The sequence below is a fragment of the Pristis pectinata genome, chromosome 7 (genome assembly GCF_009764475.1).
Source record: "Pristis pectinata isolate sPriPec2 chromosome 7, sPriPec2.1.pri, whole genome shotgun sequence".
NCBI classification, from domain to species: Eukaryota; Metazoa; Chordata; class Chondrichthyes; order Rhinopristiformes; family Pristidae; genus Pristis; species Pristis pectinata.
Genome location: NC_067411.1, coordinates 80,121,027 through 80,147,682, shown reverse-complemented (window position 1 = coordinate 80,147,682; position 26,656 = coordinate 80,121,027). Strand labels below are relative to the sequence as shown.

The 26,656-nt window shown below is 38.3% G+C and overlaps 1 protein-coding gene across 3 annotated transcripts in view; it reads right to left on the bottom strand.

Moving 5' to 3' along the window:
- The window catches only part of LOC127572366 (E3 ubiquitin-protein ligase MARCHF3-like), a 77,208-nt gene that overhangs the window by 19,880 nt on the left and 30,672 nt on the right, over positions 1-26,656 (bottom strand). The window lies entirely within an intron of this gene.

The following is a 26,656-nucleotide window of genomic DNA, read 5'->3' as shown; positions in this document are numbered from 1 at the left end:
TGGAAACATACTAAATTCCGACCTTTTTCAGATCCCTTTCAATAACCCATGAATGCAGAGGAGCGGAGTTGATGACATAATAATGTTTTTTTTTCTTTTTAATTGAAGAAATATCAGTCCAGTTTTTTCTTGAAGTTTTTGGTTTATTATTAATTTTTTTTTGACTTGGGGGTTCTTCTTTCATATAATTAAATTTAATTTCTTTTCAATCTTTCCTTTTGTATTCGTTCACTTAATAAGAGAACGGGAGGTCTAGATTACTTTTTTTTTACTACTTGTGAATATATATATATATAAAATCTGTTATGATTGTTATCCTGATCCCTGCACCATATGTATAATTACTCATGTTATATATATTATTTTGTACTAATTTGAAAATTAATAAAACGATTGAAAAAAAAGAAAGAAATTCTTAAATGACTTGGCAGGCTAGATCCAGGGAGGATGCTTCCCGTGACTGAGGAGTCTAGGGCACAGCTTGAGAATAAAGAATAGGCTGTTTAGAATGAGATAAAAGGGGAAGTTCTTCATTCAGAGGGCAGTGAATCTTTAGAAGTCACCACACTGGGTGGACATGGAAGCTTGGTTGTTATGCTCATTCAAAGCAGAGATCCATAGATTTATGGGCATTATGGAAATTGAGTGGTATAGGGAAGCTGGCAAAAAATGGTGCTGAGGTGGAAGATCAGCCATGATCTTGATGAATGCAGGGCAGACTTAAGGGCTGAATGGCCAACTGCTCCTTATCAGAAGTGGAAGAAGTTAGAGCCAAAACACTTCTAACTTAAAGAATAAGTGGGAGGAATGGAGAGAAAATAAGGGTAGGTCTGCTATAGAGTGGAGACCAGGAGTGACTGAATGATATAAGTGGTGTGTCTGGAGGAGAGGCAATTACACAAGTGGTCAGGAATGAAACCCTAAGTACTGGAGCGAGTGAGAGAGAACAGTTCAGGAGGCCACAAGTAGAGAGATCAGAGTGCGAGTGGGATGGAGAATTAACAATGAAAGATCTTCGACCCAAAAAGCTGTTTTTCTCAACCTAAATACTGCCTCACCTACTGAATATTTCCACGTTTTCTATTTTTACTTCTCATTTCCAGTATCTGCAGCATTTTGCCATTGAACTTCAAACTCTTTTCTGTCTGTGCACATGAACTCATTAATCAGTAAGATCAAATTTAACTCTCATTTTTATGGAGTGAGATGAAAAGATTGGAAGTAATAACAATTTTGGGCTGACCAGCATAAAGGTCTTCTCATTCTTGTGTTTTAATGTTAGCAATGTATTTTATTGTACAAGATATAGAGCAAACCTTCAACAAACCCAAGAAACACTCCATCTCATTTCAAATTATAGTTGCCATCAAGAAGTGGAATTTTGCAACTACTTAATACTCCATATCCCTTACATATTAAAGTTGAGAAGTTATGATGCAACTTTACAAGGTGTTTTGGGAGGCCACACCTGGAATACTCTGTGCAGTTTTAGTATTTAAGGTAGGATATACCTGCATGGGAGGCAGTGAAGAGGATGGTCACTTTGATTTCTGGAAAGAAGGGGTTGATAAATGAAAATGGGTGAAGGGGTTGGGCCTATACTCAGTGGAGTTTAGAAAAATAAGAGATAATTTTATTGAAACACAAGATTGAGGAGATGCTTCCCTGAGTGGAAGCATCTAGGAGCCACGATTTCAGAATAAGGGATCGTCCATTCTAAGGGGTGCGAGTCTTTGGAATTCTTGGCCATTGAGTAATAGAGGTACAACGCAAAAACAGACCCTTCAGTGTACCAAGCCTGCACCGACTATCAAGCACCCAGTCTACCTGAACCCATTTAATTCTCTCCATATTCCCAGTTGCTTCCACCCCATCCTCCATATTTTGACCACGTATCTATAATGGCCAATTAACCTAGTAAACTGCATGTTTTTGGGGTGTGGCAGGAAACCCAAGCAGTCACAGGGAGAACATGCAAACTCCACAAAGAGAGCATAGCAGAACAGGATTGAAGCCAGGTCTCTGGAGCTGGGAGGAAACAACTCAATTAGCTGTGGAACTGCCCCACCACAAAAAGATGTGAAGGTGGAGTTATTGAATATTTCAAGGTAAAGGTTGACAAATAATTGGATATCAAGAGGTATGGCAAGACATTATATTCTTATGTTGCAACATACAGTTGTCTGAGGGGGGCTGAAGGATATATGCCGAGAGGTAGCACCCCTAGTGGGGATATCTAGAAATAGGGTGGACATGGTTTCAGAATAAGGGTTTGTTCACTTAAGATGGATGCGAGGAGGAATTTTTTCCTCTCAGGGTTTTCTACTCCAGAGAGATGTTTAGATAAATATACTTGAGGTGGAGATTGACAGACACTGGAACTACAATGGAGTCAAAAGGAATATAGATGGAGAGTGAGAAAGTGGTGTTGAGGCCAAATGGGTCAGGCATGATCTCACTGAATGGCAGAGCAAGTCAAGGGGCTGATTGGGCTAGCCTTGCTCCAGTTTCTGACATTCTTATGTTTTATGGTTGGTTTGCAGCTTGCAAAATGTAATGGCAAATTGATAGCAACCAATGATTAAGCTGCAGTAGAATACTGAATACTGGAGATTTAACTTCAGAATGGATATTAAGGCACAAAGTGGGATGCAGAAAACTTTCAAGAAAATGATGCCAGGCAGAGGTACACGGAAAGACCAATTAAACATTTTAGTCAGAGCAGAGAAACTTTGAGGTATTCTAACCAAGGTGTTCACAATTAAGGTAAAGAGAGAAAAGCAATTTACAGTAGTCAGTGAATCTGTAAAAAGAAATGTAATGTGAAGGTACTTAAAGACAGAGAGTAAATGATGTCAGGATGCAAAAAAAGGGAAGGGAATAAATATCTGGAAAAAAACATGGATATAGGGGACTGAGGGTAAGACACCAGCTCTTTTAAAGAGCACTACTGACATAATGACACAAATCTACCTTGTTATGACCTTGCACCTTATTGTCTACCTGCAATGCACTTCCCTGTAGCTATGACACTGTATTCTGTTATTGTTTTTACCTGTACTACCTCAATGCACTCTATACTAACTCAATGTATCTGCACTGTGTAATGAATTGATCTGTACGATTGGTATGCTAGACAAATTTTTCACTGTACCTCAGTACAAGTGACAATAACAAACCAATACCAATAATGGTCTGAAAAGCCTCCTCCAGTGCCATTCAGTTCAATGGACTTACTCTTAATGAAGAATTGGAATGGGGAATATGATCCCTTCAGTGAAAGGCATACCCAGGTGATGTCAAAGGTGTGGATTTTAAAGATTGGTCTTCATTTGCCTTGCATCCAAACCAGGAGTTTAGAAAGCCGAATCCCTGCCCATCAGGTACAGGAATGTTGCAAACACCCAAAAAGGTCACAGGCTAGGTCTTGTTTAAATACTTTAAAATATGAAATTGAGAACATAATTTAAATCTGGAGAAGACAGAACTAGATTCATAAGATTTGAGGATATGGTAGGAAAGTGAACGAAGGGAGAAAAGTGAAAGAATATCACAATTTCAAATTAAATAATTTTATTGTACAAAAATACAGACTTACAACATTTTGATACTTCATTTACTTTATCAGTTTCTTGTATCACATTAAATGGGAACAACATGGAAATAGCCAAAATCTACTTTGAAAAAATAATGTACTTTGTGCAATGTAGTAGTATGGTGTTGGCATTTTAATGCCATATCTGTAATAACTGCAGCCAATGAAGAATATTCCCCATTTAGTCTAAAACATTGAAGGACTATTCAAGGAATGAGTTTTTAAAACATGGAAAACATCTTGCTCTCATTTTTAAAAAGGTTGTTACCTAATCTTTATCACTAAAACAAGCAATGGTATGGTAAATTTGCTAAGAATTTCAGGCATTTTCAACAAGTACCATCTTAGAAAATTCTATACATCATGAACATTCAGTATAATATCTTCAAACAACTTTACAGACAGGTTGAACTTAGGAAATACAAGAAAGAAGATATCTGATGCAATTTATTCATATTGTCACTCTCCTCCGTAGAAACAGTCAGACTACCAAAGTGCTCTTAAGCAGTGAGGTAGCACATTGTGGGGAAATTAGGTTTTACAGAGCACATTGTGATCATAAAACCATTTTGTTCAAAGCTGATCTCTAACCTTTGGTTACAATAGAAATACAATAGACCAGTAATGAAAATCAATTTGGCTAATGAAGTTAGCTCCTAGTCGAATGATTTCAGCACCAGAGCTTGACCTGTCAACCTTAATTCCATGAGATTTTTCTTACTCCCATTAAATACAATTTATATATAATAATGAAGTACTAAGTAACTGTCAAATTTCTGTTCCAATAATAAAAAAAGATTTCAAATTAATCGTTGCCTTATTGATCAAAGTATTCCTAATTGTATTAATTAAGAGGTTATAGTGAAGCCTGGTATTGTATTGTACTTTGATGGCAGAAAACATCAAATTATCTTCTTTTACACCATAACTATTTTGGAGAAGTCTTTCTAAATAATTCAAACCCTGAGTGTACACACTCATTCTCAAATGTTGTGTGTCAGTAATCTCAATCATTTGATTTGACTGATGGGTTAATAAAGCCAGAGTTGACATTTCTTACACCACCATGTAATGAAAGTAGAATTAAAAGGATTTTTACTGCATAACATGTCATCTTAGGACAGTAATGCTTTTGTCTGGCCTGCTCCAAACCCTTCAACATGACCATGAGTTCCCAGAGGCCGACAGCCATTTCCCCCAGAGCTTTCAATCTGTGGCTGAAATTGTTTACAGCAATGGAAAGGAAGGACAAAAATACACCTGGCAACTTTAAAAAAAAGATGACCAAAAAACATGCTTCCCAAAGAGGAGGACAAGTTTGAACTGTACAACTGACAGAAAGAGCTTGGAATTGAACTCATTTCCTTACACCCAAATTTCAATATCATTCTGGGCCCCATTCTCACTAGATTTTCACATGCAGATTTTTATCATAACCCTTCGACTTAGACATAGTATATTGCAGCAAGACACTGACTGCAGAGCTGTAATGAAGATGCTAGCTAGTACACGAAACAGGGCAGCAAGTTGAATCTTTAGAAGCTGACGTCTTATAGAAATGTTGTTTTTCCCCCCTCCCTTTGTCAAATGTCCCCAGCCCACCAACTCCTCATCAAAAGGTGATGCTCAACACTGTCAGGCCAATACTAATGATAATGCGAGGTTTCCTCAATATGCTAGTGAGTATAATCAACAGAAAGTAGTGACATAGAACATGCAGGCCCTGCTGCAGCTGTGAAAACTTTTTCTGACTGAATAATAGCTTATTATTGTTTATTGAATCACATGCATTACAAATACTGAAAGCTGAGGTATGAGGGGTGAGGCATGGTGGGATGCTGGGGCATACCACGCACAGAAGGGGAAATAAACTTTTCCTGTGAGAAACCGTATTATTCTACGAAAAACATGCAGTTAGAAATTGTGTGGTTTGAATGCAAAGTTTTATATCCAACTGTCAGTTATAAAAACAAATTTTCTTAACTGAAAATTCTTGAACAACAATCGCTTACATATAGGATCAGAGAATAAAGCAAAATAATGAAAGTAAATTATTCACAAGATCTTAAGATCCACAGGTAGAGAATATCAGTTTTCCCAATTTATAACCAGAAATGTGGTCATTAACATGCTTTGCAAAGAAATGCTTAATTTGGAAAGGTTTTAATATTTTAAAATGAATGATGAGATGTTGGCTGTTTTAAGGTTTAAAAATGACTTTCAGCAAAGTTTGTTGTTAAACTCAAAAACACCAGTCATAATTCCTGTATTTTTTTTAAATATAAAAGTGCAACTATTATTGGCTCATTGTTTGCTTGGTGGCAATCTGAACAGAAACAAGAATATTAATAAGCTCTAACATTTGTTTCTTCACATATATATGACAGAAAATGCAAATATTGCAACATGCAAATGAAGTTATACATGTTTAAAATGAAAAATATTTCATGAGTGGCCCTCAGAAGTAATTCAGATGGTCAACCTGGCCTTCCCCAGAAAAAAAGCTGAGCAGCACTGAAACAGATGACAGAACTCTAATGTTTATAAGACTTCATTCAGTCTTCATTGTCACCAATATCTTCCCATACGCTGAATTATTTTGACACATTTTGGAAAATGTAGCAGCCATTGTGTGGAAAGACCCTACAACCTGCACTGAAATGTACGACCAACTTTTTATTCATGGGATGAATGTTGGTCAAGGCACTGCAGGAATTCACTGTCCTTCTGTAACATCTGTATAGTTTTAATTGACTCAAGTTCTATTCCAAGAATAAACTCGGCCAACCCTACAATTTGGCCATAAGTAGGTGCTATTTTGTTAAGACTGCTGACTTTTGGCTGCAACTTTAAACTGAGGCACTTCTTTATCTCTATGGATGTATACAAAGATATGATCGAGCTATTTAAAGAGAATGGCAGTTCTTTCTGTTAGGATAACTTCAATAAACATGACTAAAAAAAAAGAAGATTCAGTAGTTTTATCTCTTGCTCCCATGGAACCTAGTTGCGTAAAAACTGACTGGCTCATTTACCTGGTTTACCACTGTGACTACACTTCAAACAAAAAATGTGCTTCTTCACATAGAACATAGAACAATTATAGCACAATTCAGGCCTTTCGGCCCACAAAGTTGTGCCGAACATGTCCCCACCCTAGAAATTACTAGGCTTACCCATAGCCCTCTATTTTACTCAGCTCCATATACCAATCTAACAGTCTCTTGAAAGAGCCTATCGTATCAGCCTCCACCACCATTTCCGGCAGCCCATTCAATGCACTCACCACTCTGAGTAAAAAAACTTACCCCTGACATCTCCTCTATATCTACTCCCCAGCACCTTAAACCTAAGTCCTCTTGTGGCCACCAATTCAGCCCTGGGGAAAGGCCTCTGACTATCTACCCTATCAATACCTCTCATCATCTTATACACCTCTATCAGGTCCCCCCTCATCCTCCGTCTCTCCAAGGAGAAAAGGCCGAGTTCCCTCAACCTGCCTTCATAAGGCATGCTCCACATCCCGGGCAGCATCCCTGTAAATCTCCTCTGCACCCTCTCTATGGCTTCCACATCTTTCCTGTAGTGAGGCGACCAGAACTGAGCACAGTACTCCAAGTGAGGTCTGACCAGGGACCTACATAGCTGCAACAATACCTCCCGGCTCCTAAATTCAATTCCTCGATCGATGAAGGACAATACACCATATGCCTTCTTAACCACAGAGTCAACCCGCGCCACCACTTTGAGCGTCCTATGGACTCGGACCCCAAGATCCCTCTCATCCTCCACACTGCCAAGAGTCCTACCATTAAGACTATATTCCGCCAACATATTTGACCTACCAAAATGAACCACTTCACACTCATCTGGGTTGAACTGCATCTGCCACTTCTCAGCCCAACTCTGCATCCTATCTATATCCCTCTGTAACCTCTGACAGCCCTCCAAACTATCCACAACACCCCCAACCTTCATGTCATCTGCAAACTTACTAACCCACCCCTCCACTTCCTCATCCACGTCATTTATAAAAATCACAAAGAGTAAGGGTCCCAGTACAGATCCCTGAGGTACACCACTGGTCACTGACCTCCACTCAGAATATGACCCCTCAACAACCACTCTTTGTCTTCTGTGGGCCAGCCAGTTCTGGATCTACACTGCAATGTCCCCTTGGATCCCATGTCTCCTCACCTTCTCCATAAGCCTCGCATGGGGTACCTTATCAAATGCCTTGCTGAAATCTATATACACTACATCTACTACTCTCCCTTCATCGATGTGCTTAGTCACATCCTCAAAAAATTCAAATCAGGTGCGTAAGGCAGGACCTGCCCTTAACAAAGCCATGCTGACTATTCCTAATCATATTATACCTCTCCAAATGTTCATAAATCCTGCCTCTCAGGATCTTCTCCATCAGCTTACCAACCAGAGGTAAGACTCACCAGTCTATAATTTCCTGGGCTATCCCTACTTCCCTTCTTGAGTAAGGGAACAACATCCGCAACCCTCCAATCTTCCAGAATCTCTCTCGTCTCCATGGACGACACAAATATCATCGTCAGAGGTTCCGCAATCTCCTCCCTCACCTCCCACAGCAACCTGGGGTACATCTCATTCAGTCCCGGCGACTTATCTAACTTGATGCTTTCCAAAAGTTTCAGCACCACCTCTTTTCTAATATCTACATGCTCAAGCTTTTCAGGCCACTGCAAGTCCCCACTACAATCCCCCAGATCTTTTTCTGTGGTGAATACTGACGTAAAGTATTCATTATGTACCTCCACTATTTCTTCCGGATCCATACACACTTTCCCACTGCTGCACTTGATAGGCCCTATCCTTTCGCATCTCATCCTCTTACTCTTCACATACTTGTAGAACGCCTTGGGGTTTTCCTTGATCCTGCCCGCCAAGGCCTTCTCATGTCCCCTTCTGGCTCTCCTAATCTCTTTCTTAAGTTCCTTCCTTTTAGCCTTGTACTCCTCCAGCTCTCTAACATTACCTAGCTCTCTGTACCTTTTGTATGCTTTTCTTTTCCTTTTGACTAGACTTATTATAGCCTTCGTACACCATGGTTCCTGTATCCTATCATGACTCCCCTGTCTCATCGGAACATGTCTGTTCAGAGCTCCACACAAATATCCCCTGAATATTTGCCACATATCTTCCGTACTTTTCCCAGAGAACATCTGTTCCCAATTTAATCTTCCAATTTCCTGCCTGAGAGCCTCATAATTCCCTTTACTCCAAGTAAACACCTTTCTAGCCTGTCTGTTCCTATCCCTCTCTAGTGCTAATGTAAAGGAGATAGAATTATGATCACTATCACCAAAATGTTCACCCTCTGAGAGATCTGACACCTGACCAGGTTCATTTCCCAATATCAAATCAAGCACAGCCTCTCCTCTTGTAGGTCTATCTACATACTGTGTCAAGAACCCTTCCTGAACACACCCAACAAACTCCACCCCATCTAAACCCCTCACTGTCTGGAGATGCCAATGGACGTTTGGGAAATTAAAATCCCTCATCACAACAACTCTGTTATTCTCACACCTTTCCAGGATCTGCTTCCCTATCTGCTCCTCAATGACCCCGTCACCATTGGGCGGCCTATAAAAAACACCCAGCACCGTTATCGACCCCTTCCTGTTCCTAACCTCCACCCACAAAGACTCAGTAGACAATCCCTCCACAACGTCCACCTTTTCCGCAGCCGTGACACTATCTCTGATCAACAGTGCCACTCCCTCACCTCTCTTGCCTCCCTCCCTGTCCTTCCTGAAACATCTAAAACCCGGCACTTGAATTAACCATTCCAGCCCCGGAGCCATCCAAGTCTCCGTAATGGCCACCACATCATAGCTCCAAGTATCGATCCAAGCTCTAAGCTCATCCGCCTTGTTCACAACACTCCTTGAGTTAAAATAGACACATCTCAAGCCTGTCTGAACACGTCCCTTCTCTATCACCTGCCCACGGCACCCACTCCTAGCCTCCTCCACTCGAGAGCCAAACACCCCCCAACAATTCTAGTTTAAACTCTCCCCAGTAGCCTTAGTTGTACAGTGTTTTGGGATATCCAGAGCTCATGACAGAAACCATTCCAACACAACTTCCTTCTACCCTTGTGACCAATGATGATGGCATGGCACTGTTCGAAGACATAAGATTTGAGTTAATGCCTCATCTCAAGAACAGAAGTTCCAATTATGCAGGACTCGTTTAGTTCAGCATTAAGAACATTATCCTTTATTGCTAATTTTATTCACGGAATTCAACATTGTAAAGCATTGTGGTCTGTGGTAGGAATTCAAAATTAAAATGCTGAAGTGTAAGCAGACTTAAAATACTGAATTCTCCATTGAATTACCTCAAAAATTGCCAAAAAACTGTTTTGCTCTCTACCCAATTTATTGCTGTCTGTGTTTGGAGCTATTCAATCGGCATTAAAAATGAAAACTTTTACCTATAGTTGAGGGATTACATATGTATATACATGGAGGAAAATGGGTTGGGCATGAGGAAGGGAGTGCAGAATAATGTGGCAACACTTGTGGGCTGCCCCCAGAGCACTCTACACAAAAGATGCATTGCACTGTGTGTTTCGATGTACTTGTGACTATAAAGATATCTTATCTCATCCTATCACTGACCTGGTTGGGGGTGCTTGTGCTATTCAGTTGCTAATTTCACAGGTATTAAAATTTATCAATATTCCAACAAATGGTATTGCTACACTGAGTTCCAGACAGGGAATATCCAATTTATAATACCTACTTGGTTTCTAACTGGAACTCTAGTTATCTTGAGTATGAAAGAGTCCTGCACATACATATAACCACATAAGTTCTGAGGTCTTTCATATTTACTAAAACTTTAATGTTGTGAATACAACATGGAGGTTCCCCACTCTCAAACCACTTGTAGCAATATAAGATATACAAAGTGCCCATTGTATTAGCAGAGAGTACATTAAAATCCGTTTCTACCCTATATTGCATCTGAACCGCAGTCATATTATACATTCACAGTAGTACAGATTCTAGGCTTATATTGCAAGATCTGCTTTGCAGCAAAATGGAAGCCATTGTGCGGTAATGCTGAACTTGGAAATTATACACAAATTCTGCAGGTCAGAATGGGAATAGTTGTTACTCCTGTTAAATAACCTGAGTTTAATTAATAATCAAGTTGATCATTATTTGAATTTGTTTAACACATTTGTAAGTTCACATTTTGAATATGTTGGCCTTAAATCTTCTAAATACAAGCTAATGACAACTGGTTGAGAATTAATAACCAAAACAATGATAAATTTGCTACATGATAACCCTATTTATTCAATGTATTTGGAAAAAAAAGTTTGTATTCAAGGACAAGCTATTAATTTAATATTTTTTCATTCTACTAAATTTCTGTCCGAGTGTGTGAAATCAGTGCTTTCTTGAAATGAAGACCAAAGAACAAAATTGGATGAAACAGATCAGTGGTATTGGAATTTTCTGGCTGGTTTAATTTTTTCATTTTATAAAAAGGTATCATCCTATTGGTTGAAGGTGAAAAAGGATTTTGTTGTTTAATTTAAAAAAAAGTCTTGCACATTTTGAAACCAGGAAGGTTAACTAACTAACATTTATTATCAGGGAAATGAGGTCAAATTGCAGGAGGGTGGAGAGGAAGATGCACAGCTTCAGCTCCCGGATCTGGCATAGCTACACTTTTGAAAAAGGAAATACAGCTGCTTTGTGCTATTTTTAATTTCATATTAAAAACTGTATGGTTGCTAAAACAAAGCAATGCAAGTACAGGTACATTAAATGACCAACACCAATGTATAGTTTCAAAGAATATTGCTGTGAAATTTATGAAGTCATGTTACATTGTCAGAGTTTTCTGTGAGAAGCTTGCATCAAAACAAGGGCCTTCTCAGAATATACAGGAAACACAAATTAATTGACATACAATATACATAGAAGATTTCACAGCTGTAACCACACCCGTTATTATTTGTAAATCAAGGAAAGCAAATCTTGATTAAAATAATGTAGCTAGTTTTGTTTTGAGGCCAGTACACATATATTAAAACTTCTACTAATTTCATTTGAATACATAATCTGTAGGGCACACATGGCTTAAAAGGGTAGGTGATGCTAATTAAAAATAGAAGAAAAATAATGTTCCTGTTTGAGGATGTGTTCATGGATACAATTAGGCAAAACAAAACATACAGAACTAGTATAAAATTCAACAGCATTGCTGTACTTTGCAGAAATTTCAAAGAGACACCCTGCTTCTTGATACGTTATTTAATTCAGATGCACACGTTCAGTCCTTACAAAAGCAACAAGGGACCTTTATATGAGATATTTTTGATGATGTTCTAAATAAATGCTGACTTACAGTATTGGAGGAAAATAAAATGAATTGATTCACCAACAGAATAATTCACTTAATGGATTAATTAAAACAAAAGAGTACTGTAGATTTTGGTGTATTTTTCAATACATTAAAATATAAATCAGCTACAAATCAGAAATTTTTCACAGACTGGAAATCAAGAGTTCAGGAGCAAGCATGTTTTAAAATTTAACATACTAAGCAAGGGCTGATCAAAGGATATTCTGCAATTCTCTTCTGCAATTAAAACCAAATGGCAACTTATGATTACATATACAAATTGACTTCCTTGCATACTGTTCTCAAAAAATGAATAGCTATAGGAGAAACAAAAACCTAAATTCATACAAAATTCTCAACCAAAAGTGTAAAATCAGGGACCATATCAACAGCCTTGAGTATTTATGATTAAGGCATAACTTAAAACACAAACTATAAACAAATTGAGTAGTAGATGTGATACAATTATTTTCACTATTTAACTTGGTACACAGGACAATTAAATGAAGGCATCACATAAAAAAAATAGCAGAAGTAAACAACAGTGAAAATATAGCAAGTACATTTTCCTGCTATCAATTAAAAAATAGCACTTTAACAGTGAGAAATTAAAAAAAAACGGTCAGCTGATGCTGTGGTTTTAAGCTTCCAGTTGAAAGGGAACTGACCTCCCTTCATCCTCTAATTCAAAACCAGACCAGCTGACAGTAATTGTTTCATAACTTCTCAGATACAGCTTTGAAAGGCTTTTGCTTTGTGCAGTTTGAAAGAATTGTAGTCATGATACATAGGTCTGGAATACGTACCACAGACTAATGGGCAGAGTTTCAGTCTGGAGATACTTCAATTTGTTGTTTCCTATTTTACTTTCTTCCAAAAAACTGTTGCAAATGGTTAACCATATCACTGAATTGCAATACACTGGTAACAAATAAATTCTCCAGGGAAGATTAAAAATACAAACATTGAAAGCACATGACATTAGATCACTGATGTAATAATTTTAATGTATGCTTGAACTTCAATAATAATGTGTAAACCAAACCATAAATAAACACAACCCCATAGCACCCTTGGGTGAGTGAACCCTCAACTTTCAGATGCTGCCAGCAAGACAAATCTCTGACATGCTCGACAGCATATCCACTTCCTCTGGCCAGCATTCCATATTTTGGACACATCTAAAGGACAGCTCAAACCAGAGAGATCTTAGCCCAATCTGTAACTGGTTGAAGCTGGCACTGGAAGGAGGCATCACTCTTTCTCCCAATTTCATTTAGCCTTAAGGATTGCAACATCACTACAACTCTCAATGATGAGCCAGAACTCCCTAATTATGCTGGAAGTTTATCAGCCATTTCATAAAGTGGATTAGTTGGTGCTACCAGTAATTGAAGACCAATCTGGATGCAAAACATCACATGAAGCAATTATTAGATTATGAAAATTCCTATTCATGAGCTAGATCATAAACTTTCCACTAGCTGTCTAACTGCTTGAGGGCTAACATTAATATCTATATTTAAGATACAGAATGTCCAGAGAACCGTGGACCAGTTTAACATTGACAGTAGGAAAAAAATCATGGAATCCCCACAAAATGGTAAAAATAGAAATACATCAAGAAACCAAATATTGAATAATGACTAGTCAGTGCTGATATCAAAAATTCTTGCTTGAGCAACATCATTTGGAAGAAAAGATTTTTTTTCTAGGTTCCAGGAAGGCCTTTGATAAAAAGGTACCATATAATAAATTAGGGATATTATGACTATTCAAAGTTGGGGTGAGTGGCAGAATGGACAGGTGGTGGACAGAACATCAAGAATATAGGTGAAGAGTTATTCATAGAAGCCAAAAAGTTGGTTTTTGTTTGAAACACAGATGTACAAGTTTTAAATTGATGTGGAACTTGTAATCAGAATACAAAAAATCTATAAATTTGTGGAAAGGGGAAGGGGTAGGAGAGTCAATATTGAAGAGAATTGCAGCAAATTACAAGACATTAGTCAACTTGCACAATCACTGTATAATTGGCAAATTAATTTCAACACAGGCAAATGTGGGGCAATTTTAGTTAAGAAAAATATCACATATTACTTGTAACTTGGGAAACAAAGGGATCTCAGAGAAACAAAATCATAAGCAGAACAGCTGGCTAATAAGGCCATTTTTGGATGGAAAGAATTGAAAAGTAGAGCCATTTATGTTAAATGCTTATCCAAGCCAAAATCTCTCTAAGTAATGTGTACAATCTAGTCACTGAATTGTAAAAGCATATTGAGACACTGGAAAGAATACAAAATGGTTTGCTTGGATGTTATCAGCAAAGCAAGATTATCCTATCCAGAAAAGATGTACACATCTGGTCTCTTAACGACCAAGAGCAACTTGAGAGAGATCTTTAAAATTATTAGAGAGTTCGATAAAGCAGACAGAAAGAAAATATTTACACTTGTAAACAGAAAAATTAGAGTCATCAGTGCAAGATGTTCAGAAGTAACTGCTTTAACTAATAGCAAAAATGGGATGGGTGGAGGTGGGGGGGGGGGTGTTGGGTTCCTTCGTAAGGAGTGGTAGAGAGGAAAGGTATTGTTGCTTTTAAGTGAAAACTAAGTGTGAGGGAGAGTAGAATAAGAGGTTACATTGGTAAGAGTTAGAAGAGAATGACAGTAGGACATGCAAGTGGAGCATAAGCACTGCAAGAATAGTGTGCTGAATGGCTGATTCTATACTGCTTTAATTTCAGGCGACATGGCCAGTGCTATTATATTCAAGTAGAACACCAGCTCCAGGAACATCCAATACCATCCTGACTTTAGCATGTTCTGGCTCCTGAACAACTTGCAGACACATTTCTAACATTGCAGGATAAAAATCTTGAACACGATTGCAAGTTTATTTCAACACAAAAGGTGGGGACTGTAAACATCATAATTTGCACATGACTCCTCCTCCCACCAACCAAGAGCAATGGGCCAAATTCTTCACTCTCCTGTTCCCAACTACAAACGCAGGGCATGTCCTCTCGCACTGCATGCAGAGGCTCCCCGTTCCTCTCCTCCTCAATGTCTCTTCCCTCACCCAGTCATCTGGCCCAGGACACAGACTCCCGTTCCTTCCTTCCTCAACAATCGCACCTTACACATACCATACCAAGGCACACACTCCATTCTTTCTTGGCCCCTCAGTGCAAAGCAGAGGCTGATCCCTCCCTTTCTCCCCCACAATTCCAACCACAGCTCAGGCCCAATGGGGCTTAGGGTCATTATCCAACAAAACCTCAAGCCTACCCTAGAATATAAACACCAGGTCACGCATTGTTGTCCCCGAAAAATGTGTGACCCTTGTTCAATTGCAAACTGGCATCCAACTGAAGTTTCCTGGGACTGGGGGTTGTACCCTCTGCAATGCCCAGCTCCTGGGTGCATTAGCATTTGTAGCTCATTATACTTGTAGGACATGGCAGGCAGTTTGCACATTGCAAAGTTTCCTAAATTACATTTCAAATGGACCTAACAAATCATGGAATGCATTAGGACAATGGAGGTCATGAAAAGTTTTACTACAAATGTGTTCTTTCTATTTTAAAATGGTACATGCATAAACTATTATAGAATGGCTCATAAAAGTGCCTCTGTAAAATGTTAAAAGCAAATGTATGTTTATTTGAACCCAGTAAAAGAAGTTTCAGTAACAAAATCATTTTCTCTATATAGGGAAAGTAAAGCCCTTAGAGGCTAGTCACTTTACTCTCATGTATTCAAAAAGGTGTTCTATATATCGCCCAAGTGCGTAGAAAAGAAATCTAGAGGAGCTGGCAATTCAAGAACCAACTGTCAGCCCATGTAGAAACACCATTGCAAGTATGGACACACTGAAGAAACCCTTTCAATGAATGCATATGGATTTTTGTGAAAAGGGACACGTCCATTTCCTCATCCTAATTGCTAGGCTATCCAAGAGGTTGGAAGTTAAGCCCCTGGGAATTACTGCTACCATGAACATACGTTAGGTGAGCCAACAATTTCTGAGCGTCATGATCTACCAGAAGGAATAGTCTCTGGCAATGGACCACTGATTCGCTTGCAGCAGTTTAATGATTTTGTGAGAACGGTATCAAGCGTACCTTAATATCTCCCATGTTCCTTCACCACATGATAATGTTTAGCAAATTTTCTGTAACAATGTAAAACTGCTCTATGTGAAACATGCCAGCAAAACTTTTCATGAAAAGACAATGAGAACAATTTCAGTGAAACTGAATCTTACTGATAGACTGGTATAGAAACAAATTTGTCTGAAATACTATTTCAAGTCAGGTTATAAAGAGAAGATTTCTGTTCAAGATTTTGAATCCTCCCAATAAAGTGCCTGCAGGTGAATTGGAAATTAGAACCATTGTTCCTCTTTGTATTTCCAAATGGTATCTTGTTCAGACTGCAGCAAGATCGGGAATTTACATGTGGATCATATTATGCCATCGAGAGCTGTACATTAATATCAAAGTACCGTTGCACTCAGATTATGAGTCATATTGTGTTCCACTATCTGTAAGAGTTTCCTTGACACCACATAATCAGAGTGTTCAGTGACAACAGCCAATTCATTTGCAAGGCAAAAACCTGCAGCGACATTCATTCAAACTTCAGAAAACAAGTGTGTCAAATAAATAAGCTTGCTGACCGTGGTCATTCAGACAAGTTTGGAAGTGATCATTTCTTTTGAAGGCAGTGAGTGGAGGAAGAGAATGGATCTGAGAGAAGATCTACCAGGCTTTGCAAAAGCTAATGACAAGAATGATGCAATGTTTGCTAATTGTCAAAGTATATATTATTATTGCTTCAAAGTTTCTCATACAGAAAATAAAAAATAATTTCTAAAAATGGAGATTATCACAAACCAGCAACAAAAGAAACACACTGAGCATGATTCAGTGTTAAAAACTATTTTATTAATCACTACTTATGATAATACGTAAAATAAAAGTAAAAAAAAATGTTAGTATGTTAGAATTCAAGAATGTTAAACCTCGAACGTTAACCCCAAAACTAAACTCGTCGTGTGTGTGTGTGACAAAGTCCAAAACTCCCAGTTCCGGAATGGTTCTTAAAGTTCAGTTCCGCAAGCCATAAGGTGAAACATGAGCAAGGGCTTCTTCAACAACCACCGTTGTCTGAAGATAAGATGTAGATGTAGAAAAACATAGAGAGAGTACATACGAAATCCAAATGTTCCACGATGGAACCCAAACGACACTTCAGTGTTTACTCGGTAGTGACTTCCTCACCCCGAAAAGCATCCGAACCGTGGTCGTCCACATACAAATACCTGTTTCCTTCTACAGGTCAGCAACAAAGTGAACTCCACCGGATTACTTCCAACTTCCATACATGGATTTCAGTGGCAAACACAGTTATTGTTTCTCATCCATCGATAGAGAAAACAAGCAGGCTGGTGTCTCTCTCCCTTCTCTCTCTCTCTCCTTCTTCTTCTGACTTCTTCAACAACGTCATTACGTCCTTTATCTTCTATTGACGTAAGCACGCCCCACACACACATACACACACACACTCTCTATCTTAAAGGGACTTTCACTGAGTCCGTAACAAGATCAGTGATATATTTTTCTATATATGGGAATACCACACTCTTATTAGATGAAAAAGTCATGGATTACCCCTATTTTATCAAAGTAATTGGAATAGGGTGTATAGCTTGGGTGAATAGGTATAACATGTAGATAGCTTAGATGTTAAGTGTTCAGCCTTGATAATAAACCATGTTTTGCTATTGATTGCACACAATTGTGTTATCACCACATACAGAAGATGTTACAGCGAGCTCAAATGTGATCTTTGCTCAATTCCTCAAAAAGAATAGTCATATTACAGGACAATTGGTGGTGACAAAAGAGGCTCAATTTGCAAAATCTAAACCTCCACTTTTGTGAAAATGCAATATAGCAAGGTTAATGTTGCCTTGGAGAAGGAAAAAAAGAGGAAATACAAACTAAATTAGAAGGCTGCACAAACTCCAAGGATTTCAGTGATCATTAGCATTATGAATACAAATTATAATTTAACAATAATCGGTCAACAGTTAGTATCGTATAGTGTCAATCATATAGCCAAGTATAATTTTGCAGTGGTGTTGTCTCTACCAATAGCTATTACCTCGACAAACCTTCAATAAACAGTCCAAATAATCTTACTTCTTAAAAAAAAGATGGCTGTAGTCTAACCAGACTTGTATAATAGAAGTTCGTTTGCTGTAAGTTATGACAGCATAAGATTGGATGACTATCATGTACAAAGGTTTTGTCTTTTCTCATTGAGGAAGTTCTTTTTAACATTTGAACAACTGTTCATAATTCAGCGATTATAGATAAAGATCTAAATTTAGTCAAAGTGAATGATGCTTTACCTACAATTCTCAAGGACTGTCTTTAATATGCAATGAAAATAAGAACACTGCACAGAATCTCTCAAAATAATTTGGCATAGTATTACTTCACCAGTTAGTGTTATCATTTTAAGGGATCACAATCAACATCTTAACGGCAACCATCAGCATTTTTTAAAAAAAACTTGAAATAGTATAATTTCAAGTTATAATAAATTATAATTATAAAATTATAATTTCAAGTTATAATAGTATAATAGCAAGTCATTTTGAAGCATGTCAAGAAATCAATGACTTAGCTACATTAGTTCCTCAGAAATGCATTTAATAAAAATACTTGTGGCTTCCTGATCATTGCCTAATGTAAAATAGGATTAAAAATAATGTTGAAATAAAAGCCAAAAGAGCCAGCTGGTTGATCATTATGCATCTCTAAATCTTGGATTCGGAATTAGAACAACAGTCTTCAGAAAACATCTTGTTTACTAAACAAATTGGGTCAGACTGCTCTGCTGTTTGTTTTATACAGAAAGGGTTGTTTCTTGCTTTGCACATCAATCCATTGTAGATATCAGTGCCATATATGGGATCATGAAAGTTCAGATGCAGACATACAACATCTTGCTTACCCCTGGACTTACTAATGCATTGATGGCATCCAGAATGTATTGAACTGATGGGCCAGATATACTCTGCATCTGATCTTCCAGCTTTATAGCAGCCATACCTGATGCATCAAGCAGAGTCCCATTCATATGAATAATGTCACCGACATTCCCAAAAATGTAAGTGAAGATGAGCAATTTTTCTTTCAATTATTCATGTTTTAATTAATTTTCATACATCTCACTAGAAATCATATACAATTTTAAAAATGTTTTAATTATTTCCTTATTATAACCTTTTCTAAATATTTCTAGATGTCTCTAGTTAACAAGGGTTGATTTCTTAAACTAGTGACCTCTATACGTGAAAACTGCAGAAAATGCCACATAAACATAGACTTCAGGGCTAGTCTACCCAGATTGTTGCGGCTCTGGGGACTGGAGGGTGGGGAGAGAAGGCTTGTGGATTTCCCTGTTCCCGCCCACCAGAAGATGCCTGCAGCTCCTCAGAGACAAGCAAATCTATCCCCATCCATCCCTTCAAATTCATATGTACGTGGTAGTCCACAAGTCAGGTGTTTGTAACTGAGGGAGGACCTGTATAAACAACACACTTATGGAAGTGGGGAGCTCCAATCAAGGTTAAGTTATTAATTTCAATAGGGAAATGTCTCAGCTTGTGTTGTTTGGAATAGGGAAGGCAACGTATATAGATGTAGTATTAAGACACATGTATGAGCCCATGAGCTGCCGATGTGACATGGTTCTCCATGGAGCAGGCAGTCCTAAAAAAAAATTGTGTTTAAAAAGGTACTGTGTGCCTACTTCCATTGCTTCTGATAGCTGAACCACAGTCAGAATGTTTATAAAATTTTGACTTTAATACTGTAATCCCATTAAAAAGGGCACAGAAACATTTCTGAAGAAATTGGAATGCCATCACACGAGAAACTGCAACATGGTTACGTCCTTAAGGAAGTGGTGACATTAATTACATGGGTCGACTCTAAATTTGTCTGTTGGTCAATGAAAAAGGATAAATTATCTCCCACTGTGGAATTAACATCCTGCTGATTCCAAATTTTTGTGCAAGGTACAGAGTCTATCAATGACAAATTTGTAAGTTCACTGTTATACTATTAGTCTGATAAACAAAAATTATCTGGGATATGCTGAGCTCTTTGAAGAATGCCAATGTTTAGATAGTCAATTGATATTTTGTTCTAACTGCATCGCCTTGACATGCAGTGATGCTAAATCTACAAGGAATTCGGCTGTTGTCGGCACCAGCTCCACCATTCAGTAAAATCTTGGGTGCTCTCTTCTCAGCACTACATTCATGTCCTAAATACACATACTTTTGAATGTTAAGGAAGTTGAAGTATGCTGATTTTCTATGATTAAAAAAAGATACAATTATGTAACGTCCTTTAGAACTTTGCAATGTCCCAAAGCACTTAACAACTAACTTTGAATGGAGTTACTGCTGCAGCATAGGAAACCGATAACAGATGATCTGTTTTACAGAGAGTGGTACGTGCCTGGATTGTGCTGCTAGGGGATGTGGTAGAAGCAGAACCAATTGCAATGCTTAAGAGGCATTTAGACAGACATGAATAGGTAGGAAATAGAGGGATATGGGCCATGTGCAGGCAGATGGGATTAGTTTAATTTGGCATCATATTCAGGACTGACATGGTGGGCCAAAAGGGCCTGTTCCTGTGTTCTACTTTGTCTAATCAAAAAATGATATCTCAGTCAGATATCCCTACAATACTGCACTGGATGATCAGCCCGGATTTTGTGATCAAGTTTCTGTAGTTGGACAAAATATGCTGATTAAAGAGAGCAATCAATGAATCTCGGTATTATGGCAAGTTACAATTTTTTTTTCAGCCGGCAAAGTGCACAAAAGGTTTTCAGATGCACATGGGACAAATCTAATATTCCACATAAATATTCCACACAATATCTAACTTAGAGCACTATACCTTTGCTTTCATCATGAGAAATATACCATTTAGTCAGTTATATACTTGATAAAATAGTATTATTTCCTCACACCATACATTCTTACACTTCCTCTTTCAACCATTTCTCCGGCAACTAGTTTCCGTCCATATTCAAAACTGTCTTCTGATGCAGATACATTTCTATAGGCAATGTATGCCCTCCACTTTCTTTCCTGGGGTCGTGAACCAATGGATGCCTATACAATTAACACTGTCTAGGCATTAATCACTTTGAGTAGTTGTGGAGAGAGGCAGATGCTGACAATGAAAGGGTCAGAAAGGAAAAATGACAAGTGTTGAAACAATGAGGGTCAATTACTGCATAAAAGACAATTAAGCAATTAAAATCTTGTTATCTTTAAATCTTTTATAAAGATTAGAAACAATTACCAATTCTCACACTCTAACCGTAACCAGGACAATCAAAGGAGCCTTGTGCCGGAGTATAAGATGGCACTGGCAATCTGATTTGTACAATGGATGCTTCAACAGTCCTAGTTCTACAAGTTTTCTGGGATGGACATGTGGTTTTGTGAAGCTGTCATTAATAATTTTTGTTTTGCATACTGAGGTATAACAGCAATGAATGTTGCTGGAAGAAAAATTCATTCTTCTTATAACTATACATGTTGTAATATGTTGACAGAAATCTTTAAGTCAGTGCAGAATTTGAAATTTCAACATATCTTTGATAACCAAAGACAGAAAAGATGTTAGCTTTCTAATGAAAGAATCCACATCAATAAGAATGAAATTACTAAGTGTACTTAACAAGTTTTACATCGTGTTGATGAGCTTCTGACCACATATATCCGTGCTCTTTCCAAAACTGTATTTTTGCAATTGTGCCTTTAATAAGACTGCCTATTTTTACCTTTGTAAGATCAGCCGACTCTATTCTATTGACTGCTGAAACATTTATTCACAATTTTGTTACTTCTAGACTTAACTATTCCAAAGCAGTTTTAGCCAGTCTCCATCAGTAAGTTATAAATCTAAAGTGCTACTTCCCAGGTTTTAGCTCATACCAAGTCCTCCTCACCGATCATTTACAATGGCTCACAGTTAGATATTACTTATTCATTATTTTCAAAACCCTTCGCCTCTGCATCCTCAGATAATAATCTTCTGTTCCACCATTCTGGTTTTCTGGGACTCCTTCATGTTAGTTGTTCTAACAATGACAGCAGACTCTTTAGCTCTAAAAGGCCTAAACTCTGCAATTCCCTCTCTAAACCCTTCTCCACCAATTCATTACAACCTGCAACCCCCTTGTAAAATCAATAACTCTCAATCCCTTCAATCTTATAGCCTCTATCCTATACAGCTTTTGGCCTCTTTATAAGCTTTAAATTAAGATCAATGTATGAATTATTTCCACAAACACTTAAAGATACACTTTACAAATCACTAAATTCTTGAAATGATCATGATTTTGATGAGGATATAATGAGGAATTCAGGGAAATTAAATGGTAATTTACTATTATTCAGCTTTAACTTTAAAATCAAACAAAAGAAATGAAGGATACATCTTGGGCATATGCCATACACAAATGGGTACAGTTCTTTGTTTGTTCCAAGTCCTTTACAAATATAGATTTAAAGAAGCCATGATTTTTAAAAATAAATGGCACACTTTTCATCCATCTCCTGCTTTGTTTTCTGTGTCATAATTTCAGTGTGCTGCTATTTCCATCATAACCATTAGTCACACCTGGAAAATTAGATTTAATTTACAAAAATAGATTGTACTTGTAACTATTATTGTACCCACTTTCCACTATCCCAATTTTAGGGTGCACTGCTTCTCTGCCAAGCTCCGGCTCCCAGCTTAGTTTCTCTAGGTAACACCACTGGTAACTTTTAATTAAAATGTACTCCTTTGATCAATAATATATACAAGGTAAAGTAATTTGATTTAATTTTATTTGACATGTATTCAAACACACATATTCCTCACCAGCTCAAGTCCTGGGCCACTAACTGCTCTCTTTACTCATCCATTCTTTCATGCCTTACTTTATCTTTTACGTTTTCTTTGCCTTGTTGATATTCAAAATTTACTTTGTAGGTCTGTTTGTAAGTCAAAGATACTGGACCAAGACCATTTACAAGTTTGCTGTATTAACCAATTTGTAGGTTGTATCACTTGAGACAAAATCTTAAAGGCCATGCATTTATCTGCAAAGAATACCTATTCATATGCTTACATTTTCAGTCTTAGTTCCTATGCCAATAAAAACATCCAACATAGCCAGGTACTATTCCAAGGAGAATAGGTGTTATCCCTCTAGATTTCTTAGCTGTCCTAGGGACTCTTGCCTATCTGGTGTGGATATCACTTTTGGAAATTGGACAAAGCTTACTCATACTGCCCCACAAGTGCACACATTAACTGGAACAATATTACTTTTTCGTTCCCCTCCTCAGTATGACCAGGAACTCATCATGAACAGGATATTAAGCCAATCACAGTGGAAAACTCTAGGAATAAATCAGCAGGTCAGGCCAAGAGAGAAAAACAGAATAAAAAAGTTAGAGATGCGATAAGCTGAAAAACAATAACAAGGACAGGGAGAGAGAGAGAAAATGGAAAAAAAGAAGAAAATGGAAAGCATGTGATTGAGTGCTAGAAGGATGATACTGCAAGGCAAAAGGGGATTCTAATAGGCATTTCCAACATTATGTTTTTAGTTCAGGTTTCCAGCATCTGCAATACTTTGGAAGCACTTGTCACCTTGGACTCAGGTAGCAGAAACCCCCACCATAGAGACTTGAAAACATAATCAAGGCACTTGTGGTATTTATTGGCACTTTAGTGCAGTATTGAGGAAGTGCTGCACTGTTGAAGTTGCTGTCTTTTGAAAGAGATGCTGAGTGCAAATCCTGACTGTCCTCCAACATGGATGTAAAAGATACCAAGGCCCAATTCAAAGATAGTCAAGGGAGTATTCCAATATTTCAGGCATCTTGCAGGCAGAGGCACTTGACCTGTTATTATTTGGTCATTAATTTCCTGGCCATACAGAACAATGCAAAGAAACATCAGAAGTTTCTTTTTAGAAGTATGATGCAGTGTGCAGAATTACTTGAATGTTGTTCTACAACCCAATGCATTGAAATCATATTTTTTTTCCAAAATGCAAATCACATTTAAAAAGAGCAAGATAACATGCAACATGAAAGGCCGCATTTTTATTATACCTACTCCATTTAGACAGCACCAAATTGAATGTTTTATCTGTATGTAAAAATTTGATCAACATATTTGCCACTAAACACAAACCTAACAATTTGTAATGTAAACACCACACAAGACTTCCTGCACACCTTTTTATGTCAAAAACATCTAACACCAAACCACACTATAATAACTGAACTTCCTTTTGATTTAAATCTTGTGCAAAACAGCACAATGAAACTACTCATGAGATTTCTGCTGTGTTACACAAATCTGCCTCTATACAAAGGAATTGCATTTACCTAGTTCCCCTGATGAATAGCAAATCAAGAGAAACAAGTTTGTGGATGTGTGCACCATGTTTAGCAGGGCAATCAATATTAAGAAAACAATCGTCACTCTCAAGGGTACCAACATCCAGTTTGAAAACCTAAGCCAGCTCTGAACAACATGGATTCAATTAGCTATCACATTGTTGCACACTGAACTGATGAGTTCAAGTACGAATCAAAGCTTCAGGTCGCTTGCCATTTTTACTTGCCTGCCCACTCCATTCAATTAGACACTTTACAGCTTTCTGGTCTTGCACCAAGTTCACTAATTTCAGAGGAGACACAGGAGACTGCAGATGCTGGAATCTGGAGCAACAAACAGTGTGCTGGAGGAACTCAGCAGGTCAAGCAGCATCTGTGAGAGGAAAGGAATTGTTGATGTTTCGGGACGAAACCCTGTATCAGGGCTGAGAGTGGAGAGGTGAGATGGCCAGTGTAAAGAGGAGAAGGGGAGTAGGGAGAAAGGATTCTGAGGCGACCGAAATATCGACAATTTCTTTCCTCCCACAGATGCTGCATGACCCACTGAGTTCCTCCAGCACATTGGTTGTTGCTCACAAATTTCAGATTATGTCAAATGTTTCCATTTTTCCAGCCGCAGTTGTTGGTAGTTATTGTACTATTTATCATTTACACCTCTTCGAAACCATTCTACTTTGTCTCTCACCTTCAGCCCTTTACTGTTCAATCACTCCAGCCTTTTACAGAACTTCTCATTCCTTCCCTCCTCTCTTTTGCAGATTCAGTACTTTTTTTTGTAAAAAGACATATTACAAACTTCTTTCCCCACTTTGATGATAACTCAATGACCTGAAATTCTAACTGTTTCTGTCTACTCATATACACTTAGTGTTTTCAGTGTGTTCTATCTTTATAGGCCTTAGAGATTCTTTGGTGTCAGGCAAAGCACATTAAACAATTAGTGCACAGAGAGTCAACACGTTTTGTCCAGAAGACCCCTGCAATATGCATGTTTATTATGCTCAGGGGCTTTTCCTGTCTGCACTGCAGCTGGGATGGCAGAACTAGAGAGAATACCAGGGAGTGGAAGGATGGGGGCGATGGGTACAGGGAGAAAAACAAAGAAAATCAGGACTCCCCAGGATTGGGTCAGGAAGGAGGCCTGCGTCAGTGGATCAGCTGTGGGAGAAGAGTGACGGTGGGTGAAATTATAATTGCAACTGAAGGGGGTTGGCATGACATTGGGTGAAGACTAGGATCATGATCAACCTGTTGAGTGGGGGGAGTGGGGTGGTAGGCAGGGAGGAGGCACTGCATTAGTACTGATCTGTGATGATAGTGGAGGGACAGTTGCAGGAAATCTCTAGCATTGCACAAGATTTAAACTTAAAAGGCATCTACCTGTACCCATGATGAACTACATGGGCTGGAGCCTATTCACACAGACTTCCTTTTTGTATTGGCAAAGTAGACATTGCATTTGTTGTGAAGGCCCATTTCTGCAGGAGCGCATCCGTAGGTTACACTTCTGTGAGCGAATCTCAAAGTGCCGCACACAAGTGTACTGCATATCACTGTGCATTTGTGTGTCATACAGTCTGTAGACATGGAAGCAGAATAGCAAACTTCAAGACTGATGCAGTAAGTCCCATTGTTTTCCTGTTAAAGTCTTTTGAGTTGTGCACACTAACAGAGAATTTCCAGGCCTAAAAGTCTAACTGAAATAATGACAGAAACCAGATTCGTCACACTAGAGACTGCAGATGCTGGAATCTAGAGCAACTGCTGGGGGAACTCAGCATGCTGAGCAACGTCTGCGGGGGGTGGGGTGGGGGGAGAAGGAAGAAGAGAGAGGAATTGTTAACATTTCTGGTCGAAACCCTGTGTCAATTGCTTCTAACAGATGTTGGGGAAATGCAACAATTTACCAAGAATATTAATTTGAACTCTCTGCAATATAAGTGGTATTTCCATTGCAGCACTGAGAAACCAGAATCAATGTAAGCTGATATTCCATGAAGGCTGGTGTGCAGATTACCCTGCTCACAGTAGCTCAAGTTCACTTCTGAAGTGCTTAACATACTGATGCAAGAAATCATAAACTATGCACTGCTTTAAGGTTTCAAATTTTGGGGTGGGAATCAACCAGGCCTA